This window comes from Schistocerca serialis, chromosome 3, assembly GCF_023864345.2.
Source record: "Schistocerca serialis cubense isolate TAMUIC-IGC-003099 chromosome 3, iqSchSeri2.2, whole genome shotgun sequence".
Lineage (NCBI taxonomy): Eukaryota > Metazoa > Arthropoda > Insecta > Orthoptera > Acrididae > Schistocerca > Schistocerca serialis.
Window position 1 is genome coordinate 479,252,986 of NC_064640.1, and position 13,673 is coordinate 479,266,658.

Below are 13,673 nucleotides of genomic sequence, written 5' to 3' on the forward strand. Positions count from 1 at the left end.
TAGTGGTCGCGCGGTTCCAGACTGTAGCGCCTAGAATCGCTCGGCCACCTCGGCCGGCCAAACACTACAAACCGACATTTCACGTAAGTCACATCCAATGCAAATCTGTAATTCAACCATGTGTGTGGTGTGCTTATAATTATGTATTATTTATATTTTAGGACAATTAATCTGTAAGAAAAAAAGCGCACCACACATAATGGTAGCATGAAAACCGTCTGAAGATGATTCGTAATGGTTCCAAACCGGTAACAGTACCTTCTGAACAATAGAACTGAAAATAGAATTGTGGCTGGTTGCTGTCTCAACACCATCAACGTTTCTGACTGTTGTTAAGACAACCACATCATCTGATCTATTATACTGCATCCAATCTAATTTCAAACATTCTAGCATCACTGTGTAAGATTTCCATCTATCTCTGATCTTAATCGTTGTCTGCTTCCAATTAGAACATGAAGACGAAAGAACGCGATGGTCTGCTATGCCCTGTGGCTAGCAATCGTGCAATTGACGAACTTGGTCCCTATCACGTGAAAGCCAAAATTTTCGAATCATCCAGTGCAAAGCTTTTTGTACTAAACCTCTTGACGTTATAACAGCTTAGCCTTCAGACAGAAGGTCTACTTTAATAAAACGGAATTGAAGCTGCTGTCATACACGGCATGTGACGAACAAGTGCGAAACTAATGGCCAATATCGCATAATAAGGTAAAAAAAGAAAAATAAGATAGCATTTTTTCATGCACCGGACTTATACCTGAATTACTTTTAACTACATGCACAAATATTCGGCATATGTCGCAAAAAGCACACCCCAGGTCAAAGCATTCCGGAACCAAACTTAGTCTACTTTTCACTTATTGTGAATTAAAAACATGTAAAAACATGGTATTGAGACAGCATTCTAATTTCGTAAAATCTGCTCGACTTCTGGTCTCATTAATCACTACATGATAAGACAAAGGACTTGGTACTGACCAACCACCAAGTGGTTCGCAAAATCTCGAATATACCAATAATTTCATCTCCACGAAATTACGAGCATATGACACTTTTCAACGAAACAGATTCCAAACAGTAAAGAGACACACGGCCGAGAAGTGAACGCAATAACAGCAAGTGAACCTGCAAAATGGACCGTGGCAAGAAACTCCAATCAACGTCTTGGCATGCTAATTTACGAAACATAACGTGTATCTAGGGACTTTATGATGAAGTATTGACAGGTGCAGCCGTTATTTAAGAAATGAGCAAGGAAATGTAATGACTACTTTGGCTGAGGCCCACGTGGGCTTGAAATAAGCCTCACTCAAGAAAAGATTTTAATCATGAATTTCAGAAATTAATTTACGAAATGTGATTCCAGTAATTAAAGTGAGATAAGGTATGTAAGGGTAAAAATTATCTCAAGTTGAAGTACTCTCTCGCTCGCAAGCTGAGCATGGCAGAAAGAACTTCGTCGAAGTACCACACAGGCAGAGGCCTATCACAGGTAGTGTCTCCGTCACGAGTGTGACTATTGATTACCAGTGTTTCTTGTGTTTCTTGACGAGTGTGTGCGCTAGTGGCTATTTGTGCACCTGTGTACTCTCCAAGCCCTTCAAAAAAATGGTTCAAATGGCTCTGAGCACTATGGGACTTAACTTCTAAGGTCATCAGTCCCCTAGAACATAGAACTACTTAAACCTAACTAACCTAAGTACATCACAAACATCCATGCCCAAGGCAGGATTCGAACCTGCGACCGTAGCAGTCGCGCGATTCCAGACTGCAACTCCTAGAACCGCTCGGCCACCACAGCCGGCCAAGCCCTTCACCTGAGATCCTACGATACCCCCACTTGACCGGTAGCCATACCGAAAGTCATCTGTCTTGCTGAACCACAGGTAACATGACATCTTTGACCAACACGAAAGCCAGACTACGTGCGAAAAATGAAAAACAGTATATGATCGACGGAAAGTTCTCTCAGTGACCGCGGAAGACAAATATACATACGAGTTGTATTAAAATAGACTCGAATGCTATGATGTCACATAAAAATCTAGTTGTACACTGTTACTGAATCATCCACACGTACCATAAATCCTTTAATATTAGTCAACATGGCGTTACTCCGTTGGTATTGCAAACAGCAGAAAGCAATTGAAACTGATTTTTTGAGATGGCATACAGCTCCAATCTATGGGTTAATGACGATACAGTACGCTTGGGGAAAATATCCGGATGTGAAATTGTCCCCCATGCAGAACTCTGGGAGGGGATTACTCAGGAGGATGTAGCCATAACTAAGTGCAAAACTTGCGCTGTGTAGGTCGGAGCGTGGAAAGCTGGATACCTTAGTCGGGTAGGTAAGTTTGAGAATTTAAAAAGGTAAATGGCTAGGTTGAAGTTGGTTATTAAGGGAACTAGAGAAGTACGGTGGCCCCGCGTTGAATATAGGATACGTGCTACTGTGACACGCATTTGACAGCGCACAGAATGATTTAAGTCGAAACACGACCCTTGGAGTAGACAACATGCCCTCAGAAATACTGAAATCATTGAACGAGCTAATCGTGATAAAACGATTGCACGGGGTTGAAAGATATATGAGACAAGCGAAACATCTGTCAGACTACAAGAATAAGGTAATAATTCCATACGTGGAAGAGGCTGATGCTAAGAAGAGTGAACATTATGGAACTGTCAGTTTAATCAGTCGTAGTCACTAAACACTGCAGCGAAATTTTTACAGAAGAGTGGAGAGTCTGCTAAAATCGTAACGCAGGGAACACAATTCTAGTTCCGGAGAAATGTAGGAACACATGAGGCAATACTGATCCTACGACGTATCTTAGAAAACAAATTATAAATAGCAAACTTTTGTTTACAACTTTTGTAGAGATAGGTAATGACAATGTTGACTGGAATTCATTCGTTGAAATTCAGGAGGTGGCATGGATAAAATAAATAGAACGAGAGGTTATTTACAACTTGTACAGAAGCCAAAGTGCAGTTATAAGAGTCGAAGGAGATGAAAGGGACGCACTAGAAGAGAAGCAACTGAGACAGGGTTGTCACCACTCCTGGATATTATTCAACTTGCCAATCAGCTAGCAGTATAAGAAATCAAGAAGAAATTTGGATAGGGAATTGAAGTTCAAGGAAAATAAATCAGGTGATGCAGATAGAATCTAACTAGGGAATGAGACACAAAAAGAAGTCGCTGAGTTTTGCTATTTGGGCAGCAAAATAACTGATGATGGACGAAGTAAGGAGGATGTAAAATGTAGGCTGACAGTAGCAAAATAAATAAATAAATAAATAAAAAACTTCGAAAAAAGGAAAACAGAAACATGTTAACACTGTCTATGAACTATGAATTTAAATACGATGATGATGTAGGTTGAAGCAATGAATTAAAATTTATACCAGCATGAGGATTTGAACCTGAGTCTCCTGCTTACTAAGCAGATGCACTTACTGCTGCGTCACACTTTTTTTTCCAAAGGAATCTTCCTGGTGCCCAAAGACAGGGTGACGAAAAAATGGTCAGGCGTCGCAACCCGAGGCCTGGCTACTATGTCCCGTTCCCTTCCCCCAGGAACCAAGGAAAGCATATGGAACGTGGAGGAGAGGTACAAAGAACATCAATGACTTTTTTATTTATCATTTTATGTTTCCAATCATTATTAATTCCACGTCGTGAGGAGGAGGGAGTGGCAAGTCGTCAGACTCGGTGAGACTATCGACACATAGTTTTTCGGAGAATAACATTCCGATGACCAGAGAGTAATCGGTTCGGAGAGTGAAAAAGGTGTGGGTCAACTCTTCATTGCAGTAACACCGCAACTCTAGGGTGGGTTCAGAAAGACACTTCCTAGGAAGCTGGAGAAAAATTGTGTGTAGTTGGGATTTCGGATAACTGCACAATGGCGTTCATTAAGGAAGTGTCAGAAATCAAGAATACTTTTCTCGCCATCAGCAAACAAGCAGGGAACTGTGTGGTCACAAATCCAATTTAGGAATTCGTCTTCGTCTGTGGGAAGTATCCGGAGTCCGAAAAGAAAGAGCAGGATAGGAGAAATCAGATGAGGAGTCGTATGGCTAATTAGGACCACCGTCTGTCGCACTAAGAACCAGATAGCTAATGCCTATCCACACAGCAAGAGATGCTCTTCCGTGTCCAGGTGATCACAGGAGACACGCAACAGGGCGTCTGTAAGGTAAATCCCTCGAAGGCGTGACCGGTATACTTGCTTCCCATTGACTGTAAGGTGCCATAAAGACTGGACGTCAATGGCAAGATAGGGAGCGCACACCGATCAACAGACTGCACGCCAGTCGACGTGGGGATACATCCCATTAACCATATTCGGTGACCTATGCTGCTGATGAAAGTCTTATATCGCCTTCGTGGGTGTCAAACACGTTGGTAATATCTCACAGTCACTACGGACATAACTCAGTTCGAGGGAAACATGGCGAAAGTGAAAGAAAGGTGGCGGGACGTCCAAAAGCTGGCTAGGGGTTGTGAGAGGGCGTGGTGCAAGGGCGTCGAGGAACGGGCTGGTAAGCTACGTAGGACAACGGCGCCACAACACCATTTGAGGTTTGACGAAAAGGGATATCGCTCTGTCAGGAAGATGATATAAGTCTAAACAGCCCCTGTACCGCGGAAAGGTGAGGGTCTTATACCTTACCTGAACAGCAAGCCTTGGCAAACATATGAACCCAATGCCGCTAGAACGGTGGAATAGGAAGTGTCTGTGCCACGTAGGGGTTACGTGACGCAAATATACATTTAAATATTATGTCTGTTTCAGAAGATCGAGAGCTTGTAAACGATGATCTAGGAACTCAGCTCATAGTCGGGAGAGTAGGATCCGACAGTTGAAGGGGAATCGTGAGCCGTAGATCACTTGCGCAAGTCGGGTCCTAAGCATCAAATAATAGTAGCTACACGCGATGGAGCAGCGATGTCCGCAGGAAGCCCCGAACCTATAGCCATGGCCCTCGATTTGCAGACGTTAAGGCAGCTACCAAGAGCTTCGCCGTAGTTGGCAAGCAATGCCAATGACTGTCTGACCTCAGAAACGCTACGAAGGACGAGGACGAGACCGTCCGCATAAGTAGTGCAGCTGATTGCATAGCCATTAAGAGACATCACAGATTGGCGTTGATGGAGGCCACACAGCAAAGGTTCCATGGCAAAAGTATACAACAGTGCAAAGAGAGGACAGCCTTGATGCACTGAACGGCGAATCGAGATGGGAGATGGCCGTTGTAGAGTAGACAGGACGTAGCTCCACGAAGGAGAGGCATTATGACGTCGATGGTAATAACAGGATATCCCATACTGCGGAGCATCGCTTCCAAGGAGTCTTGATCGACCCGATGGAACGCCTGACTGAAGTCAAGAGCTTCCAAAATTCCAGGCCCACGATGAGCATGAGCAAGAGATATTAAATCCTAATAGCAACAGACGACAGTGCGGATGTTATTGGCATCTCCCAAAGAAGATTGATCAGGGGAAACCACGTACAGGGCTGTCCGTTTCAGCCGTGCAGCGAACAGCAGGGTAAAAGTCTTCGAGTCTCTGTTGAGCAACGTCAAGGAGCGGTAATGGCGTGTTCGTGATATACACCAAGGCTTGCGGATGGGAGTGAGGAGATCGTCGAAGGAACTATCTGGGATCTGCAGGAGAGGTGACAGAACGTTAGCATCATGGACTTCGTCCGCGTGACGTCGGCAGGCCGATATATCGTTGAATCCTCAATAACTCAGCCAAGGGAGAGTCGGGATATCGCCATAATGTTGGCGGGGTGGTGACGTTGTGTAAAGTACAGTGTAACATAATGTGCATGGAAGGCAGACCCTATATAGCGTGGGGTACGTGAGCGCTCCCATCATCAGTCATAGGGACATTGATCAAAATCTTCGGACAGTGCCGCCATTCCGCCCTCACATGGTATATAGACTGATGCTCCTTTGCTAACCCGTCGTATGTGCGCGTCCTAAACTCAGCTTCTCCAAGGTGGTACAGAGAGAGGGTTGTGAGATGTTCCTTGGCACAATTCACCACCGCCTGAAGCTCTGGCGATTACGGTATGATAATAAATTCCCAGAGAATGGCGAAATAGAAATCCTGGGTTCGTCACCGGGCACTCCCCGACCTCCCTTCCACAACCAACCAAGGCCTTATGGGGCGCAGGCCTTCTGCAGAGGACTCACCATGACAGGGCTGATCGATATGCATCACGGCGTCGACGACAAGCTGTCCACGTGGCCTCGATGAGCTGCCGTCACTTGGGTGAAGTAAAATGGATCGTGTTCAGTATTCGTGGTCTCTGGCCGCACCACCGTCTTTGGCGGCAGAGACTGATGACACGGATATGTGCGACATGGTCAGAGAACCAAACAGTCGAGAATTCGATAGTCCGCACCCCATAGACAATATTGTGGGAGATATAAACAAGATCGAGGAAACTAGAAGAATGGTTACTGAAATTCTGTACACCCGGGACGGTCACAACGAACATACTCCCGAGAGTCCACAAGGTTGAGGTTCAAGAAAATTGCCACTAGCGCCGCGGTCAAGGAGTGACGGGACAGTAGCTGGCATGGGAGCAGTTGAAGTGGTCACCTATGATCATTGCATCCTGCCGACCCAGGAAGAGAGGCGTGACTACCTCGGAGAAGAAAGAAGAAACACTGGGCCGGTTAGGTGGAACACTGTCAGGGGTGCACTCACAGGTAGCGACAGACACAGAAAGGGAGGCAATCGCATCAGATACAGGCGGTGGAAAAGTCGGTATCTGTAGGTGGATGCTGACTAGAGATGGAAGCTGGAAGAGAGGTCGCATCGTCTGGCGCCTGGGCGTCAGAGGACTACGCATCATGAGTAGGAGGGTCGTCATCCTGTGTACCCATCCGATGGAGGCAATCAGATGGCTCTGAGCACTTCTGAGGTCATCAGTCCCCTAGAACTTAGAACCACTTAAACCTAACTAACCTAAGGGCATCACACACATCCATGCCCGAGGCAGGATTCGAACCTGCTACCGTAGCGGTCACGCGGTTCCAGACTATAGCTCCTAGAACCGCTTGGTCACTCCGTCCGGCGATGGAGGCAATCATCAGAAGGGGTACAGAGTTGTCTCTTCCGTTTTCTCGGCGAGCATTGGTTTCTAATATGTTGTTCCGTGTCGGATGGCTGGCTGCTAACGTCCGACTTGCGGCCGGTTGGCAGAAAAGCAGAGGTCAGTACAGCTCCAAGCTCAACAACCATGGGGTTGGGACACAGGACTTCTGTCTGCTAATGGCCATCGTCCGTTGGTACTGCCTCAGGCGGCAGGATAGGAGAGACAGACAAAACGTTCATCGCGTCGTCGAGAGGAGTCAACGCCTATGCCGACTGATTCAGAATGGGCGCACAGGCAGCCCCGCCGCGGACGGATAAGATAGAAGTAACACAATGGGCGCCGCAGGGAGAGCGACGTCTCCGATCGGCGTCTGAACCAGTCTACGTAGGAAATATTGAAAACGGATATGTCTTCCTGGCCTTAACCTGAACAAGTGCGTGGCTGGCCATTGTACTTGATGACAACCCTGCGACTGGCAATAACCAAGTAGGAAGAAGGCACATGTTTCCTCAGTTCAAGTTTTATCTGACGGACACCATTGAGGACAAATGAGGTTTCGAACGTCTTCCACGTTTCAACAACGTGACTTAACGCTGTTACCGTAAGGTTTAAATGCGACCACCACACCGTCTGACGGCACCACAAACGGGACTTCGAAACCTTTCAACGTTTGGTGGCCAAAACCATCGTGATCAAACACGACAGTACCTATATGGCCATCAGAGTATCGGAACTTGAGACCATTATCGTGGCGCCGCATAGCGTCGCCGTAGAGGTCTTCATGTGCCAGCTTCATGTACATAGCAGTACTGAGGATCGAGAAACGAATTCCGAGAACAGAAGACGTGTTTCGTCCCGCATATACCGTTCTCCTTCATACGCCTTTGCTCGTTCACGATCCAGAAATAAGATACTTTAATCGCGGTTTGTTGACAGGATGGTCGTTGAAGTCGGACTTTAAGACAAGCCACTACGCAGAAACAAAGAAAAGCATTTTTGCTCGGAAGCAGCACAATAGGTGAGAAGCAAACAAGACGTGCACGCCTCACTACTGTCGAAGACAGACCGAAACACTGGAACTGTGGCTGCCACAGCTGCACATATTACCCTAGTACGTGCCCCCCCCCCCCCCCCCCCCCATGAAAATTCCAATTCACGCCACGGCCCATTGCTTTCCCCCTTCTAAGCTCGAATGATCAACGCAAAGACCCTCCACTTTCAAGGAGGGAGACGTACTATAGTAATCCGTGAAGCTGCGGCAGCTGTAGTGCCATGTGGTGCAGTAGTTAACATGGTTGCCCAGAAAGCATGAGAGCTGGGTTCACATTCTGGCGCTAGTAAAAAATTTTAATTCATTGCTTCAGCCTACATCCTTATCATAGATAAAGGTGGGACTGAAAATGTCTCAGGAACATCAACTGTATATGATTAATAAATTTATGTTTTAGGAAGATATTTGCTAGGATTGTAGCCCTGTACGTAGATGAAACGTGGACTATAAGTAGTTCAGACCAGAAGGGCACAGAAACTTTTGACATGTGGTGCTGCCTAAGACTGCTAAAAATTTGTTCCAATGCTTAATGAGGAGGCACTGAATCGAATTGGTGAAAAAATAAATTTGTGGCACTCTATGACTAAAAGAAGGGTTCGAAGGTATGTCAGTTTGGTAATTGGGGAAGTGTAGTGGGAGGGGCAGAAGAATTGTAGAGGGGAGATAGCTCTAATACAATATGCCTGTTAAAATGGATGTGCGTCACAGCTGTGGGAAACAAAGAGAGAGAGTAAAATGAGTGAACTTGCTCCGCCACGATAAAGTTGAGGAAACTGTACGGTGTTTAGAGCCACGTGTGGATAACTATGGCCTGTTCATACCTTTTGGGACGAAATAGCATAGTCAAAAATCATGTTGGGGAATATCAAAGACAGAAGATTGGCAGCGGCGTTGAAATTACTAACCATAGCGCAGTATCCATAAACATTGGCTCCAAAACTGGAGAAATGAAATATCCGTTGAGTGTGAGGTCGCAAGTGTAATATTAAGGGGACACGCCCCTGAACGGACTGCATTTTTAGCATTGTATTTACCCTCATAGTGCAACTGATGTATAAATGAGAGATAGCTCAAAATTCTTACACACAATTAGGGTCTTTAGTCAAAGCACTTCCCAAAAAATCATTGAGATATTTATTATATTTTGGTACGGACAACAGTATTTATAATAGTATAAAAATGGAACACTATTTCACTGCAACACTAATTTCTTTGGAGCCACTGACTGCAAAGCTTGGAAAAAGAGTCAGAATACAGACAACATTCACGTAAGTGTTTTATGCCTCCAATTTCCTTCCCTGATGCTGATCTGTGAAAAAGACAAGTAATATTTACTGCAGCAAACATATTTAAAAATGTAGCTCAAATATCACCGACATCATCATTATACTATAATTTTTTCAGGAAATAGTATGCAAGGGTGGTAGAGGAGGTCATTCTAAGTATTTGTACCAATTTTTGTGAGTTTCACTACAGTCATTTAGGAGAAAAGTGTACCTGAATGATGAAAATTCAAGTTTTCGGTAAATCGCAAAAGAAGATCTACAGATTTATTAACTTACCACTATGCTCGTTTAGAACATTCCAGTTACATACTCCAGTTGTCCTCCTGTTTCCTTATCCTCCATACTCTTTCTGTTCATTCTTTTCTTTATCCTTGACTTCTAGATAGCAGCTTCTGCAGCTGTCTCTGCTTCGGTTACCCGCCGCTTATCAATAGCAGTTAGAGTTGAAGCCATATTCCTTCCCGTCTGGATGTTCAGTTTCCTCATAACATTGATCCTTGAAATTGCACCATCATTGAATGTTATTATTGCATCCATTACACACATCTTCAGCACTGTCAGCCCAACAAATACGGTTTTGGGTATTCTCTCCCGTATATAGCTGTTGAAGCCTTCATTTGCATTCTGAGAGAGACCATGCGTACATTTCCTAAGTAGATTCTTATTTGCCAGATCCCTATATATAGGCCTAATTGCCTCCATTACAGCAAGTGGTATGGAATGCTTGTGGCTCTATTCTATGCCTGTAGCATTGCTCGACCAGTACTTGCACCATGAAACTTTCCCTTTAGGACACAAACCATTCTGTGGGGTTTCATCTGTGGACACTATGTGAAGCCATGTTGCCCAAACAACTCATGTTCTCCAAATCTCCTACATTTATCCTTATTGATAGTCCCTAATATTGACTCAAAGAATTAATTTCACTTTTTGTAAGACGACCTGGACCACCTATGTGTTTTCCGTCCGACAGTTTTTTTCCGCTGAAGTCTTCACATAATTTCCTCAACTGAGCTCCCATTCTTTTTTGCACATGCCCAACACATTCAAGCTTTTCTATCAGAATGACCCCATGTGGTCTGTCTTGAACAACAGTAGTGTGTCCTTTACAGTCTCCATCTCCAAGGTAGCCTCACACCCCGACTGACCTCTGGTCTTCTAAAAATGTTTAGAACTCTTTTCGTTTCCATGTTTCCACTTGGGCCATCAAAGTTCTTTACACAAACATGGGTGCCAATAAATTTACTTGAACAACCCTGGCAGAGCTTTGTTAGACATTCATAATCTAGTATCATACCAGTTTCAATAAATGTGGCAGTACAACCCCATTCAGAGAAGTATGACGTCTCTTCTGCCAAGATCCATCAAATGCTGCTACAATGTCTCTATTCTCAGAAACGGCTACTGCTTCTTCTGCTGCTCTTTTCATTGAATGTTCACTTACACCACATAAAGCATTATGTATTAATTAATTGTATCTGTCAAACCTCCGTGGAGGTGGAGGCAAATCCACCACCGTACAAAAAGTCTGGGCAGCTCTCCTTCCCCTTCCAATACATCGCATTGCATAAGCAAGCTGAATATTTACACTGTAATGTCGACTATCAGTTACTGGCGATGTCATAGTATCACTCTGCATCTTACACGAGTTACAGGCAATCACTAACCGACTTGAAAGACCATTCCTTGCTGAAATGTCCTCAGAAACGTCAGTACCATCTTCACAATTGCAATGCTTAAGTCTAACAGCACTCTTCAAAAGTCTTGACAGCATATTTAGGTTCACAGTAACCATTCCGCCGTTATTGCTACTCACAATACTACTATGCTTGTTCTTATTACATTCAAAATGGTTCAAATGGCTCGAAGCACTATGGGACTCAACATCTGAGGTCATTAGTCCCCTAGAACTTAGAACTACTTAAACCTAACTAACCTAAGGACATCACACACATCCATGCTCGAGGCAGGATTCGAACATGCGACTGTAGCGGTCGCGCGGTTCCAGACTGAAGAGCCTAGAACCGCTCGGCCACAACGGCCGGCCTATTACATTCAGAAAGCGAAAGTTTACGTCTAGAAGCACTGCCTGTAGACACAGTTTCCGGGGGCCACTTTTGAAGCAACTGATGTGTATTATTCGGTTGTTATTGGAACTGGTTGCCACGAAATGTTCGTTTGGGGGTAAATATCTTTACTCTCGGCATTTATAGCACAAGAAACACACACACACACACACACACACAGACAGACACACACACACACACACAAACGCACACACAGAAGAAAAAAAAACAAACGATAATTACAAAACCACACGCGTATGAAATTCCTAAACCATATATTCTCAGATCTTTGTTTTTTCATTCGAACCTCAGGCTTATAGACATGCCTGTACTTTGGTTCCGGGAGTCGGTGCCTTCTAGAATACACTTGTGTTAACGATCCGTAACTGACGACGAAAAAAAACGGAAGAACAAAATAATGGATCACGTATTCTGACGCATTTCAAACTGACAGATGGGCGTGGCCCCTGTGCAACATTTCGTTCAACCACAATTTTAGAACGAACGGAGAATGATGATGCCTATAAACTAAACATTTTTTTAAGTCAGCATGAAACGCTCTTTTCTATAGACCAAGATTTTCTTTTCAAATTTTTGGTCATTTTCACGAGTATGCCCCTTAAGTAAGGTTCATTTGAAAGTTCTGTGTTAACAATTATGATATGAAAAATAATGACTGCTAATGATTCACCCTGCGCGTCGTGTAGGCGGCAGAAAATGAGTGTCCAGGAGGTGCAGGAATCAAATTTCTATGGGCTGTATGTATTACCCTTCACAAAATGGACATCGACGCCATTCAGGAAATGTTCAAAACAAATCATTAACTTGCACATCATGGACACTGAATGAAACGTTTCCACTCTTAAGGAATGCATTCAGAATCATATTGGTGTAACAGGTTGATTAGCACTGATGAAATGTGATGGTATGCAACCCAATGCGAAACAGACTGTCTTTGAGCTTATCGTGAAACTGGCTATCTCTTAAGGCGCAGCTGCAGATAGTGCGGTAATATGTTTTATGGGCACAGAAAAAAACAAACATCCAGAGGCTGAATTTGTCCAGTGGTTGCAGGTGGTATGAATTGCAATGTTACATTCTTTTCAGGAGGGATATTTTGCTCTAAGGCAGTGTGATTTTCATACGCAGACCAGGAATCAAGGGAAAATAATTTTTTTTTGACCAGCCATTGGCCAAAAGCTGTGCTCGCACCATAGTTGTAGTTCCCTTAAGCCAAATTTCCCACTCTTGTTTACTGTGACGTAAATATTCCATGTTGCCCTTGCAGAATCACGCACATGAAAATTCGTAGGGGACAAATGATTCAAATAGCTCTGAGCACTATGGGACTTAACTTCTAAGGTCATCAGTCCCCGAGAACTTAGAACTACTTAAATATAACTAACCTAAGGACATCACATACATCCATGCCCGAGGGAGGATTCGAACCTGCGACCGTAGCAATCGCGCGGTTCCGGACTGAAGCGCCTAGCACCGCTCGGCCATCCCTGCCGCCCGTAAGGGACAGAGCACCTCAAAATTCTCGCTGCACAATAAATAACTTTCCAACCTATTTACCATCCAGATTAATAGTTGACATAATTCTATACAAATGCAATAAGACATTGATGTTAGTTGATCTTAATACAGCTCTCTTGGTACCTCTAACTTCCAGGGTTCGTTTCATATACATTTGCTGTTCAAATTCCGATTAGTCGGAGTTGAAAACAAATTCCTTACTGAACGATTGGATACGTTTATCTCATCACCAAATTTTAGGGCCGGTTCCTCAGTTTGGCGTGCATCGCCAAGTTGACACTTTGTTTGAAATTCTGTTACCTTACGTTTTTCAATTATTTTGCACTGTTTGAAGTTATGTAACCATCCACTGCTTCCCTTGAAATCACTGTAATCTATGCCGCTCACAGTTTGATGTGCGTAATGTGGTAGGTCACTATAATGCCCATCGTATAAACTGTGTCGAGCTTTCTTAATGCATAAACACTAGTTTTTGTAACCAGTTCATCTTGTCCTCTGATCAATATCAGTAGCATTTCGTACCCACTGTACGGTCATATTGCTGGAACTTAATTGAAAACTGTTCATAATTGATCTTTTACTATGCTGCAGATGATCTTAT